The 12,607-nt window shown below is 33.6% G+C and overlaps 1 pseudogene across 1 annotated transcript; it reads left to right on the top strand.

Annotated features, from left to right (window-relative positions):
* Positions 1–497: 497 nt before the first annotated feature.
* LOC148192507 (putative sphingolipid transporter spinster homolog 2) lies at positions 498–11,424 on the top strand (annotated as a pseudogene). The gene is made up of 16 exons (XR_015782413.1): positions 498–998; positions 1,355–1,483; positions 1,727–1,828; positions 2,864–2,964; positions 3,075–3,150; positions 3,687–3,761; positions 5,499–5,601; positions 5,678–5,740; positions 8,036–8,117; positions 8,376–8,473; positions 8,681–8,757; positions 8,956–9,069; positions 9,642–9,761; positions 10,051–10,179; positions 10,420–10,498; positions 11,009–11,424. The product of XR_015782413.1 is annotated as a putative sphingolipid transporter spinster homolog 2 (transcript).
* The last annotated feature ends 1,183 nt before the right edge of the window (positions 11,425–12,607 follow it).

Raw genomic sequence — 12,607 nt, 5'->3', positions numbered from 1 at the left:
ATTTAATCATTTTTTAAATTTAATATTTTTAAAATTAAATAATTAAAATCTATATTTATTTAAATTATAAAAATTATTTATATTACAAATAAATAAGATTATTTACCAAATGAATAAAAATATAATTAATTAAATAATGATAATTATTTTCTTTTATTTTTACAATTATTTATTATTTTTTTATTATTATAAAAAAATAAACCGGATATATTTTACTAATAATTTTAATCAAAATTTGAAATAATAATAAGTTTTAATTTTACATTCAAATTTAAAAAGGAAAACTATATTTAATCATTTAGTCCTGACATAAGTATACAGAGCAAATATTATGCTAGAATACATACTTTTATTTTTATACATATTTTTTTTAATTGAGTGTTGTTAAAAATTAAAAATATTTAAAAAAATGAGCTTCAAAATCTTGAGTTATCAGATAAGCCTGTGTGCAGAAATCGTCTCTTGAACCTTAAAATTCTGAAAATTTTAAGAAAAATAACAGAAAAAGAAGAGACAGCGAGTGAGTGAATAGGATGAGGATTCGGAATCTCATAAGGGATTCGTTGTTAACACTAAACACCACCTGTCTTGAAATTCTATTTTCGTAACCAATGAAAAACCGAATCCGCACTTGTGCGCAATTCTGTTTTTTTGTGATAACAAACAACAGTGTGACCTGGTCTTGGTGATTCTTCAAACTAGGAAGAAGATATGAGAGTTTGAGTGGTGTAAAGAAATAAGTGCAAGGCTTCTCTTTGACCATTGCTCTCATTCCTTCAACTACCTTTCAATTTCCAAGTTTCAATAAAAGGGTCATCGTATAACTATATAATATACTACTGTGGTAGATATTGTATATTAAATTGGTATGGGACCACCACAGGAACAACATGAAGGACAGTCTGCGTCGTCTTCTTCTCAGCCTCAACCTTCTTTGGAGCCAGGGGTGGACACCAAGTCCACATGATTCTCTCAACTTCATGGTTTACGCCAAAGAGGTGATTTTTCAATTTTTAGTTTATAGTTAATAGATCTGTGCTGAAAAAACACAGTGGGTAAAGGGAGGGAATTTTGAATTTTTTTTATGTGGGTATGTCATAGGGAGGAGGACTAAGACTTGGGTTTTCTTTTTCTCTCATCATTTTTGTTGATTAAACGAAAGGGACTTTTTTCATTCCTTGATGAGTATTTGAGGTGTTGCTACTTTTCTTTTTTTAATGTTGGTCATGGATTTGAGTTGTTGGGTGTCGTATTATTCATGCTTGATCAGTGGAGGTGTATATTAAATTGAAATTTGAAAATTCAATGCTTTGTGTGTTTGAAAAATTCTTGATCTCTTAATCTTGTCCTGTAGGTTGTTGGCTATATTTTGTGTGATTAACTTGTTAAACTATTTGGATCGAGGAGCAATAGCAAGTAATGGTGTTAATGGAAGTCAAGGAACTTGTAAAGGTGGGACCTGCAAATCTGGAACCGGAATACAGTAAGTGTAGGATATAGTAGGATCTTTGACGTAAATAGTGAAAACATTTAAACATAAACTTTGGTATTACATATAGATGGAAAATGAAATTTCTACCCAGCAAGTTAACTATTGCCCGTAACAGCTTATCCTTTAGTTTTGTGCCGTGACATATTGTACTATGTATGGAGCATTAGATTAGATTTTCATAGCTTAGTAGTAGTAGTAGTAGTCTTGACTACATCGTTTTCTCCTTCTATGCAGGGGGGACTTTAAATTGAGCAATTTTGAGGATGGAGTTCTATCCTCCGCGTTTATGGTTGGACTTCTTGTGGCTTCTCCAATATTTGCTTCTTTAGCAAAGAGGTAATAATGGATGTTTGTATTGAAATAGTTGTTTCATATTTCTGCTCGATACCTTTAATAAGTTTGGTCCATAGTTTGGTGGTTAACTCTTATTATTAATATCTCCTTATACTTGATAGGCTTTGTCTTTGTCTTGTTGACGGGCCACAGGGAGAGTGAAATGCAGTAAAATGATCATTTTATGATAACTGATTTTATATTTATATCTGGGATTCCCCATGTAACCATATCCCATTTAGATGCCGCAAAGTGTAGGGGATAGGGGGCCACAAAAAAGTCTTGTACAGCACTTTTTGTACTTCACTTCCTATTTGGCGTGATGTATGTGAAGGTCCCATGGCATTTTGGGATCAAAGTACATAATTTACTTGAGACATAGTGACTTAAGTTCTTCCCACTCAATTTTCAAGCTTGAGCACATCCTACTTTAGACTCAGTGATGCGAACATTCTCTGGTTTTTCCTCGTCTATATAACTACAGATTGGTTATGGTTAAAGGATTAGCGTACCAATAACCAATTTATGATGTACACATTTAAGTCCTAGAATAAAGGCTGCTATTATTTTTCGTTTAGTTTTCGTGAAATGTACATGAGCAACTACTTGTTCATTTGTTGGATTCTTTATGTTTATTTAACTTAAATATTCAACCTTTAATGCTTCAGAAGATATTTTGCCAACTCATAACATTATGAAACCTCTGAAAACTGAAGAAGCTTTTGAACAACAACTGACTTGTTATATTGAAGTGTAGAATGTCCCCTTAGTTTGACTTTTTATCCTTTAAAATTAATGACTGCAAGATGACTATAATGTTTTGCAGCATATATTTAGCCGCACACGTAAAATTAAGCCACCCATGGTTTAGACCTATTTTCCGTTAAATTTAGGTTTCCTATGTTTGTTAGACATAATCATCTAATAATGAAAACTTCTTATATCTGTTACACAAACTGACTATTGTTTATGTGATTCGTAATTGCTATTATTGGCTTAGATAAATGTTTAATCATTATATAATTCTACTATTTGCAGTGTAAACCCATTTAGACTTATTGGAGTGGATTATCTGTTGGACTCTTGCAACCTTGTGTTGTGGTTTCTCTTTCAATTTGGTCCATTTCAGCATGCCGCATGTAAGTGTCTTCCATTATATTTTGAACTCCATTGCTTTTGTATACACAATATAGTACACGATGCAAGAGTAATCTTATTTTGTTTCTTATATATTTGTATTTCTCTACAGGCTAGTTGGTGTAGGTGAGGCGTCATTTATAAGTCTTGCAGCACCTTTCATTGATGACAATGCCCCAGTTTCACAGGTTTGTTTCTGTCCCTGGTAATTATCTTAGAATGTTTCTATTGTCTATTATTCTCTTGTGTAGCCATCTTGTACACTTCAGTTATTGAACTCTGAAGCAATTTTATGGGATCTTGGTTCAATTATTAGCTCCATGTACAAATATGATATGAATATACGTTAATTTTAGTATAAATGCCTTTCAAATCGTGAATCTACATGCTTTGTGTAATTACAATTTGGATTCAATTATTAAAATTATATATTAAAGATTTAGAATATTTGTTTAACAAGTTGTCATTGGTGGTCTATTTGCGGTAAACCAGTGGAATATTTGCTTTAATTATTCTGGAGAGTTGATCTACATTAGTTGTGTGCTTGCTTCCTTTCAACATTTTTATAGTTTATATATATATAATATCTTATAAAACTGATGGATGTTTTCCCTTCCCTTGTTGGTAGTTGAAATGTTATATGGCATTGTGACTGTCATATGTTTTTGTGACTATCATGTGTTTTCTTTATGGTGGAAACCTATCTTACATTGGTGTGTCTCAGAAAACGGCATGGCTCGGTACATTTTACATGTGTATACCAGCAGGATATGCAGTTGGCTATATCTATGGTGGTTTGGTAAGATTTCCTTTGATTTTGTTTGGCATTATCAAATTGTAGTTGTAAAACCTGTAAACTAGGTAAAGAGGAAATATTTAGTTTCAATAATATATATAGATAGATTGACAGCATAGTTCTCTATAAATTTGAAAACTGAATGAAAAGTATAATGTTTTAGATAGGAAAAATCTTAAACCGGAAAGTCCTTAAGGTAGAAAGGGTGTACAAGTAGTCCATTGATAATAAATCTGGAATGACAACTATCTCCTTGTTAACACTTCGACAAGTGTACCGAATCGTATCAAGTAATAATACTTGGTAAGACCAAGTATCGTTTCCCTAGAGACTCACGGCCTAGACATTCATGTGGTTTCTTGATTAATTAAGACTTGTAAACAAAACCATGGTGTTTATAATGCAGAAAATAAATATGAATGCAAGTGTTGATCAATTGACTTGAAGAATGCATAGGTGATTGATATAAAATATGGAATGATTATGTTGTTGGGGTTTCCGACTTATCCTATCCACTCTCATGTATTTATGAATTCATCTTCTTCATTAATGTTAATGTCACTTTTTAATTTACCTTAAACCCGATGTCTCGGTGAAGAAAGTCTACTCTTAATTACTAGTTCACAATGTCTTGTATTCCCAGCAATTAATTATGCATTACATTCGCACAGAAACTTAAAGGCAACCAACCCTCCTATCCCGATGTCTAGGTAATATTGCTTTTGGGAGAATTTCCCCAGTTCTAGATTTTCCCATATGTGTCCATATTGACAAAATCAATAATCATGCAATTGAATGAGTTAAACAAAGCATGCATAGAGTGTAGAGGAAAAACCCTAACAATTAATGAAGTAAAACATTTATAATATAAATCAATTCAATACATGAAAGTTTCAAAGGATTACATCGTTTCCCCAACAACAGTGGAGGTTTAGTTCACCATGGACATTTTGAAACTAGATGAAAATATGGAAAAGAATGAAAGATAAAACCCTAAAAGTTGAAGATCGAAGCTTCCGCATCCAAAATCCGCCTCCGAGGGGTGAAAGGAGTGTGTTTTCGCCTCTTTCTGTCAAAAGATATGAACCCTAGATCGTCTAAAACCTTAAATAGTTCATAAAAATAACATAAAACAGGTCCAAGCCCACGTTGTCAGCGCTCAGCGCCCCAAAAGGACGCCCAGCAGTAAGTGCGGCACTCAAATGACGCTCAGCAGTGGTGCTCAAGCGTGAAACAGTGGTTGCAGAACCAAATTGGCGCTCAGCGGTGGCACCCAAGCGTGAAACCGTGGTTGCAGCACCATACTGACGCTCAGCGCTATCTGCGATTCTTCTATTTGCCACTTTTCCACCCTTTCCTGACTCCAACTCATTGCTACTTCAACTTCTTCATCCAATTCATCTTAATTCATGTCAAAACAAGGAAAACTAAGCATAAAACCAATAATACCACCTTTAACTCTCTTATTCTCACAACTTAAGCAAAAACATGATTTCAAGCTAGTTTCTAAGTCATAAAGAGTGTTTTTAATATCAAAATTAAGTATAAAAATAACTTTTTTCAACCGTTATCACTCCTCCTCTTTCACTTACAATAGAAACCAAATTTGGACCTGTATGTAGGTAAAGGAAATATTGTCCTGTATCAGTACTTATACTTTAGCATCAATCATGTATCTCTTTTTATTAATTGCTTTTAATGTGGTTTTTATTATTTTATCCTTTCATTGTCTATAAACAGGTTGGAAGCCATTTTGGTTGGCGATGGGCATTTTGGGTGGAAGCTGTGTTGATGTCTCCGTTTGCTATTTTGGGATTTTTTATGAAGCCATTGCAGTTGAAAGGTGCACATTTTTCCTGCATTTGTTTCACATAGTGCCCTAACATTGTTTCCCATCACTAAACTACTTGTGCATACAGGTTTTGCCCCTGCAGATTCAGAAAAGAAACTGAAACTTGAGACAGCTGTATCAGAAACTCAAGGTAGCATTATGTTTTTGAGTGGTGCTACAAAGCCAAATAAATTTCTCCATTTTGGAAAGAGTATTTATTGGAATTGCGTCTGATACAAATATATGTGGATGAAAATTCTATAAAGAAAGAGTAATGTTAATATAGACTCGCGCTCATGCTGAGTACTATATACCATTGAACATATAATTTAAAATTTAAAACTATAAGTTCTCTATGGAATTTAATAATAGATAGATATGAACATGATGAGTCCCTAAGCTCTTTGGAAACCTGCCCTCAGACCTTAGCTATTAAGGGAAAGCTACCAAACACTTCAATGCTTCATTGATTATCCCATATTACTCAATGTGGGCTTAGGTACCCCCTAACAGTACCTAAGTCTTATATCATAGTACCACTTCTAAGAATCAACATCTTGGCGGGGATTTCACTCTAGGGTTTTCAGAGACATAGACAACTAGTTGATGAGAACCCTGACACTTGGGGAACCCACTCTCAAAAGCTAGCTATTAAAGGGGAGAACTAAGCACTTAAATATTCCACCAAGCATTCCAAGTTACTCAACGTGAGACTTAGACACCCCATAATACCCAAGTCCCTAGCAACATACTACTAAGCATAGGAATAAATGAAAATGTTAGAAACCATGTGCATTTATTGGTTTCTGTTCTTCCGTCGGGTTCATTGTTCACCAAAAGCGACTTTCCGACAAGCTTTCTCTAGCCGACAACTTCCACCACTGACATCACCTTGTCGTGTGAAAACCGACTCCATTAAACATTTTTTCTCTTTGGTAGCTGTCCAGCTCTTCTACAATTGTCATTTCGCTCAGCATTTTTTGTTGTTCGGCTGTCACCGGCTCTCCAAGTATTTTTGCTCTCCAAGTATTTTTGCTCTCTAGTAATCGCCATGACCAATTTAGTTCTCTAGTAGCCACTGCAATCTCCAAGCAGTTTTTTACTCTCCAGCGCCTCTCTTGCAACACCCGTCATGCCCTCAAATCAATAGTGAACCTGATAGGTTTCCGAAAGAGAAACCTAATCAAGAACGTTCCAAACACCACACGTAGCAGGTACACAATAGAGAAAAAAGAATTATGCTGAGTATTATTCACAAAAGAATGGTCTGTGCAACTACAGATACAAAGGGCTTAACCCCCTCCACAGGACAAAGCCTATCAACAAACTAACTGCCAAAAGTCTCCCCTCCACTAAACAAACAACTATTTATATAACTCCTCTGCCTCCTATCCTAATCCCCTTTCCCATTATATCCAAATACCCTATGTCCTAACAGAACCTTTGTTATTGTATACTTTGTTAACTCCAGCAACTAATTGACTAACATGTTCATTTCTCAAGGAGTCTTGTGTTGATGACATTTGTAACAAGTTTGACTTATATTATAGATGCCTGAGCTTGAGAAGGACTCTTAGAATCTTGTAGATATATAAAAATCCTATAGATATAGTAACCGTTGATATTAGGATCAATTAGATTGATTTTATCTTTGTGTTATCATCCTAATATAGAGTATTGAATATTTTGTTGCTACAAAATTGAATAGCTCTATTGTGGTCTAAGCACAGAAATTTATCATTTGTATTCTCGGTTTTTGTCTTTTCAACAAAATTAAATGATAGATATTCTATGCCAAGTCAACTCTATTCAGTTTCACACAAAATTAATAAATTATACTTTTTTAGCTGTAGATTTTAACCAGCTTATCTCTCGTAGGATGTGCCCATGCTATTTTCCTTCATTGCTTCTTTAAACTTATTTTTTCCCTAGTTATTTCTCCTGTACTATGAAATAGCATTTCTTCTCTCTTTATTGTAGGACTCCCGACCCTTCTTTTTTATAATTCAGTGGTATTATTGTGACTTATCTGAAGAAAAGGTTAAAATATATTCCTCTCCTAAGATGCCGTCGTAGTTGAGCAGACTTTCAGATAAACAACTATTGGTTTACATGTGTTCTTCAGTTTTTTCTTGCCCTTCCTTTGAAGACTAGTAGGGAGAAGAGACGTTTTGCTTTATAAACTATAAAGTTGTAGACGTGTACTAAACAAAATTTTGAACTACACTTTTTCTTGGAAGGCTCAAAATTGTCTGTGTTTGAAGTTCTTGTAACCATTCCACCGTTTCATAATTGTTTAGAAATCAATATGCATTTTCTCTGGGACAGGCTCAGCTCTGACTAAATTTTTTCAGCTCACTAAAGTTTACATTTCGGTTTTATTGGTCAGCTTCTGTTTCATCAGATCTTTTGTTGAATTTAACAAATTCACTTATTATATGAAAAGATGTGAATGCTTCAAATGGAAAAGATGAAACGTTGTCCTTGAAGGCAGAGTTCAGAGACAAAAGCGCACATGAACCTTCCAGGTAAGAGCAATAATAAATCATTCTTGGTTTATTGAGTGCTGTTTTACAGAATATATGACCCATTGGCCAATATTGCCGATGGAAGCATTTTTCTCATCTTTATTAAGGATAAAATTCTCTCCCTCCACCTGAGGATGATTACCCCCACTATCCTCATTTACTAATTTCTTTTCCCTCTATTGATTGACTGAATGTGTCCGATATAACTCACTGAATAATGTTCATAATTATATTTTTTTAATGTCTGTCTTATCTTAGGTCTAAATGTGCAACCACAATATTCGGTCAGTTCTCAAGATTTCTGCAAGACGTGAAAGAACTGCTTCTTGACAAGGTTTTTGTCGTCAATGTTCTAGGTACTTTGTCCTCCTGCTAATCTACTATGTGCATCTACTTGTTTTTTGTGATCTAATTTGTGTTGTTAAATTCATCTTAGAACCTGCATATACCTTACTTCTTTAGGAACTTCATATATCAATAACCTCTACCTATATTATACCATGTTCAACAATCATATTGTTTTTTTCATAATTTAATTACGTCGCATGAATGTCCATTTGCAGGGTACATAGTATACAACTTTGTAATAGGTGCTTACTCGTACTGGGGCCCCAAAGCTGGTTATAGTATATATAACATGGTGAGATTTTATTTGGTCATATGACCACAACTATACATGAGATTTCATTAACACGGTTGTTCCTTCTATCTCTAATTCTTTTTACTTTCTTAATATAAGTATACTCCCAGTAATTTTATAATTTGAAGGTGATATGCAATATTATGTTGTACTATTATTATATTAAATAATTGTATTGAGAACAATTTACTTTGGCAGGCTAATGCAGATATGATGTTTGGAGGAATTACAGTTGTATGTGGAATATTGGGCAGCTTAGGAGGAGGCTTTCTTCTTGATTACGTGAATAGCACAATATCAAACGCATTTAAGGTTGGTATTTGAATTCAGAGAGTGAATTCTAGAATTTCTTTTGTAGAAGTTTATGCATTGCCTAAACTGCTCTGCCTGAATCATTGTCCCTAACACAAACTGCAGTCATTAAAACCTTCTGTACTATATTGCTGTAAGAGCTTAGGAGTGTATGTTGTTGTATCTGGATAGGCAAATTTGTTTTCAGTCACATTATCTGATTCTTAATTGATCAAAGTATGTCTAATATGTTTTTAACATCATGGTTTCAGAATTGAAATTATTTGCCTGTGTAGAAAAATAACTTTTTCACAAAATAAGGGAACCCTTTTATCAAAGTCTGCTGTGAGTAAATTTCATTAATCAATTTTTTAAATGTTTTTTAAGAAAGATTTCAGTGTTTATCAACTCTGTTTTCCTCTAATAAGTTCATCTAAAGTGTACATGTGTAATGATTCAAGCTGTAATGGGATAATTAAGTGAACTTTTAGGCCATGCATACTGACTTAATTTGTGATCTCCATGAAACAGTCCTAAAATTCGCATAGAAACTCCATTGCTCTTTCATGAATATTTTCAACTCTTTTTGGCAGCTTCTATCATTAGCAACTCTTACTGGTGGCGCGTGTTGTCTTGGTGCCTTCTTATTTAGAAGCGAGTATGGCTTCTTGGCTCTTTTTGCTGTTGGTGAACTACTTGTTTTTGCCACTCAGGTACTTCCCTTCTCTTTGAGAATTTCTTCGTGTTTTTGCCACTCAACAGGCACTTCTTTCCATTGTAACCATTTTTCTCTTTTCTGTATTGGATACATTTCCTGTTTCTAATCCAACCTAAAAGATCATTTTTTAATGGAAATGGAATAGAGTTAGTACACTACGTCTACCATGATAGTTTTCTGTTACATTATTTTATGTATAAGCTATAGTTTGTGATCATTAGAACTCATGGTCCAATAGCTTAACACTTTTTTTTTTATAATTTTGCCTCATGTTTTTGTTTTAGGCTCCTGTGAATTATGTGTGTCTCCATTGTGTTAAACCAAGTTTGAGGCCGCTGTCTATGGCTTTGTCTACTGTTGCTATTCATCTCTTTGGAGATGTACCTTCCTCACCTCTTGTTGGAAAAGTCCAGGTTAGTCTTTTTTAAGTTGTATTCATTACAAATTTTTAAGGGAAAATAGTTACCTTTACTTTTCCACAAAATGACAAATCAGTTGACGCCTTTGTGGCCTTACTTTTGGTAAAATTTTAACTGTACATTATTTACCAGAGGGGTGGATATTGGCTAACCAAATAGACAGAAAAACCAATGTATTATATCATGATCATTGTACAATACTAAATTGTTGATTCATACACATTGATAATGCAGGACAAAATCAATAACTGGAGGACGACTGCTTTGATTCTTACAAGTATATTTTTTCCAGCAGCTGCAATATGGTTTATAGGTTAGTCATTATGCAACATCTATTGGTTTTCCACAATCATATCACATTACTAATTTCTTAATCATATATCATTATTGTAATCTATAAGAGCAACGTTGCATCATAAGAAAAAGGAAAGGGGCTGGACTAGAGCAACATTGATGGTTGTAGAAATCATGTCCAATCCAACCTAAAAGTAAATGAGAACAAGTCACATCTATCATATCATGGATGTGCAAGATTGATCTAGTTGGTAAGAATAAGATTCATATCTTACAAGAATGTGAGCATACAAAGTCTTTGTTGCCGTAAGACTTCTTTGAATCTTGAAATATATTATCAACCCTAGTGAACTCCCGATGCCTACCTCACCTATACTTCTTCACACCAAAGCCAAAACACCGTGATGGATGGCCATTAGAACTGCTTAAAATACCATACTCATGATAAACTAATAAATGTGTGGAAAATATGGAAATGGAAAAGCTTTCTGAAGCGTATGTGTTCTGATATCATTGTGCATTACTGCAGGAATATTTTTGCACAGTGTGGATAGATATAATGAAGCTAGTGAGCATGAAGGATCAAGCGTGGAAAGGACAAACACAGCACCATTGGTCGAAGAGAACACTGCTAAAACACCAATATCTGGTCAAACCCAACAATGCTGATTTCTTTATATTTTGATTCAGTTTGCCTAGAATTTGTTTCATAGCACATTGAAATGTTAATAGATTCTTTTCTCTATTATTTTCTCGAAATTTTGCTTTATTTTTTTTTTTTAGTGTAAATAACTTTTTGCTTTGGGTGAAATTAGAGGCTATTTTGGTAGCGTTTACCCTCTTTTCTGGCAAAGATTATTAGAACTGTGTTGGTAAAGTTATGTTTCACTATCTTGGGCATAACCTTGTAAATATATATGATCAATTTCTCCAAAATTTACTTTGTTTTCTAGTGCAACTGCTTACCCTTCCTTCTGGTTCTGTTATCGTTTTACTAGCATAGTGATGAGACCAATTCATTGGGTTGAATAAAAGAATTAGGGTTGAAAGGTTCTTTACTAAAATGGGTCAAAACCATTTTAGATTACATAATCTGAATTTATTTTGAATCGCACAATCTAAAATTTAAAATTGTATTTTAGATTATACTATATAATTTGAAAATATATTTTGAATTGTATACTTCAAAAATATATTATAAATTATAGAGTCTCAAATATCCCAAAACATTTCTACATTACATAATCTAAAATCTGAAAATGTACTGTTAATTGCTTAATACAAAAATTTGAAATATAATTTCAAATGGAAAATACATGTTTAGATTATATAATCCAAAATGTTTTCACATTCTAAAATGTGTTTAGATTATACAATTTCAAACATGTTTTTATTTTTACATTCCGAAAATATAAGACATGAGTAATTTGGATTTTTTCCAGCACCTCATGGATGTGTATGAGGAAATCATGAGGTGGAAGAAGAAATAATCTCTACCAAGTTTCTTATATTTTGTACCTTTGATTAGGTCATTTTATTAAGAGCACATTAAGATTGAAAATAAATGAGAAATCATTCTAGAATGATGAGCTTGCATATGAAAAAATATCAAATTTGTTGTTAACTCTTTCTTCAGCCTTTAAAATATCCTAAATTTAATATTTTAAAATATATTAAAAACCTTTTTATCATATCAAAATTAATTTGGAAGACAAAAAAAAGACAATATCATAAAAAATCTAGACATAAAAATTTATAGGCTTAATACCAATTTTGGTCCCAATTTTTGTCAACAGTCAGATTTCTAGCTATGCAATCAGTGAATAACATGTCATTTAACTATTAGAGTGGACAATTTAAGGCGTAGCGAGGTAGGTGTGACCAATGAGGCCTTCCCACGTGTCATCCCCTTACCCACCCAAAATTAGGGTTTTAGATTGGGGAAAGGGATCTCATGCGCCTCTTCTCTCTTCTTCTTGTGGTGCAAATTAGGGATGGATTTGCAAGTATGTGAAGAAACTTGGTGGTGTTGTGGCTGGCTAGATGGTGGAGAGGTTGATGACGGTAATCCTTGCGGCTGCACATGGTGTCGCGACATGGTTGCGATCGAACGGAGAAGACGAAGATG

Source organism: Vigna umbellata, chromosome 9 (genome assembly GCF_029865625.1).
Source record: "Vigna umbellata cultivar VRB3 chromosome 9, Vumbellata_1.0, whole genome shotgun sequence".
NCBI lineage: Eukaryota > Viridiplantae > Streptophyta > Magnoliopsida > Fabales > Fabaceae > Vigna > Vigna umbellata.
This window is presented reverse-complemented; position numbering and strand designations above follow the sequence as displayed.